This window comes from Salvelinus namaycush, chromosome 21 (genome assembly GCF_016432855.1).
Source record: "Salvelinus namaycush isolate Seneca chromosome 21, SaNama_1.0, whole genome shotgun sequence".
Taxonomy (NCBI): Eukaryota; Metazoa; Chordata; class Actinopteri; order Salmoniformes; family Salmonidae; genus Salvelinus; species Salvelinus namaycush.
The window spans coordinates 6,418,796-6,421,442 of NC_052327.1; positions in this window are offsets into that span (position 1 = coordinate 6,418,796).

A 2,647-nucleotide genomic window follows, 5' to 3' on the forward strand; every position below is an offset into this window, starting at 1 on the left:
TGTACAGCCACCAGCCTAAAAACAAAAGAACACTAGTTTGTTCTTGGTTGAATGCACCAGTGTATAATGCATTATGAATGCATTATAATGGCTTCTCTTACATACATATTGCACTATACGCATAAGCATAAACATTACAAGAGTAATCCTAGGTACAGCATAAGCAATCATAAGTGCTCCTTGTATCATCCTTTATAAGTGCATATAAAGGCTAGATGTGCATTCGTAACGGATTACATACAGACGCTTCATCACTCAAAGTGCATTATAAGACTTGCTATGAACATTCATAGCAGTTCACAGCTCCCTTATAATGTCATCCTTTATAAATGCACAAATATCATAATAACATTCATAAGTCATTATTGGTGGTTTGTCATATATAATACAATAGTGTATTAATACTTAAAAACATTCATAAATATTTGTGTCTCCTTAAATAAAAAGAAATACTTATGTATGCCTTCATAATACAGTAAAACATAGATTCATAGTAGAAGTAACAGCTAAAGAGTGATCTATGTGTTACAGTTTATTGAACTGGTTATTGTCCAGAAGCCTGTATTACAATGTTGAGCATGACATCAGCTTAATCTTGCCATAAGCACTCATAACAACCAACTTACTGATCATGACGCATGCAGATGCTGTGTTGGGTTAGCATACATATAATAACACTAGATCCTTAAGACAGATTAGAGACGTTTTAATATTGGATATAGACAGAGCATGTCTTTCAAGGTAAAGTACAAAACAATATTTTTGTATCGCAATATTAGCACAAGCAAATTTGCGGGTGTTAAAATCTCGGTGTTAATTCTAGTGGGCTTAACACCAGTGGGATTGAAATTGACACCACATGAGGTGAATACATGAAGTTTTATTTGAATCACAGTGGAATCATCAACGTGTTGAGTTAATTTCCATTTACTCTCTCAGAATGAAAAAGACATCACATTTCCCAGCAGGCTTTGTTGCAGGTTGCTTTTTAGAATAGTTTGTTTTAATATCTATGTTTTTGCATGCACATTGATTCATCAATTTATCTTATACTACACAAAGAAAAATAACACCGATTTATTTAAAACTAATCCAATCTGTAATTGGTTGGATTTATTTCATTTATCAATCTTCCCCATCTTGGCAGTCTTTTTAACTGCAGTGGCGGGTGATTAACAGCTCCAATTGTTGAATCCATTGGATTCCATAGGAATTATATAACACTTTGCAAGCCAGCATAATGTGACTTGCCGATGTGGCCTGTAAACCAGGAGTTTCAGACCACTGTGTTAGAGTAAAACTAGGCTGTTAGAGTAAAACTATATATTTTTTATATATATTGTCATAAATAATGTAATTTGGCACTCACTTGGTGAAGGATACAGGACTGCAAAAATCATGTCTGTCACTAGCAAACACAGTCATGGGTGGTACTGGTACCTCTAAAATTCACACAAAAGACACCCTCTAAAATAATATGCAAACAAGGCTTTACACCCTACCGTGTTAAAACAACACTCAAAAACAAGTTCTTGTAACACCACGTTTTAATTCCCATCAGCTCTAATAAAGTGTTAATTTAAGTCGTAATTTTGTTAAAATGTTAAAATTCCGATCGCAAATTTGCTGTGCAGTAAACAGCAAAAATGGCAGCCTCAGTATGAGTCATTCACCCCCCCCCCCCCCCCTCCCACCCTCTTTGGAAGCTCCCTGCAACTCCGTCTAGACTGATGCTTAAGCTTACGGTATGTTTCCCAGTCGAAACTGTTCACACATATATTATGACGGAATCTTTAGAAGTTTTTGTTAGTTTTGGTCTTTGGCAGGGGTTTTTGGGCTGTTCGTGCACACTATTTTTTTTCTTTTAGCAAGTTGAAGTTTCTTTAGCTGAAATCTACACCCCCTTCAGCGGTGGTTGGTCAACAATACTACTCCTAGTAGGAGTAGGAACATTAAGTGTGTGTTGTCATTCAACGGAAGACGACTAGTTTTCATGCACATTTTTTCACTTGAGAAATACTGCACCAAAAATGTCAAAATGTATTACAGATTTATTGATTCATCTCTATTATTTTGAGGAAGTGTATGGCTATGTTGTTGCTATGGCGTCTCAAGAGGGACAAACAGTAATATTTCTTGTTTTTCAAGCGAAGGTCTTTTAAAGGAGTATGTGAGCACAGATGTTCGCTTCCCCTAGCCGAGTTCTGCTAGAAGCAAACCCAACCTATGTTCGCTTCCCCTAGCCGTGTTCTGCTAGAAGCAAACCCAACCTATGTTCGCTTCCCCTAGCCGAGTTCTGCTAGAAGCAAACCCAACCTATGTTCGCTTCCCCTAGCCGAGATCTGCTAGAAGCAAACCCAAGCTATGTTCGCTTCCCCTAGCCGAGATCTGCTAGAAGCAAACCCAACCTATGTTCGCTTCCCCTAGCCGAGTTCTGCTAGAAGCAAACCCAACCTATGTTCGCTTCCCCTAGCCGAGATCTGCTAGAAGCAAACCCAACCTATGTTCGCTTCCCCTAGCCGAGTTCTGCTAGAAGCAAACCCAACCTATGTTCGCTTCCCCTAGCCGAGTTCTGCTAGAAGCAAACCCAACCTATGTTCGCTTCCCCTAGCCGAGTTCTGCTAGAAGCAAACCCAACCTATGTTCG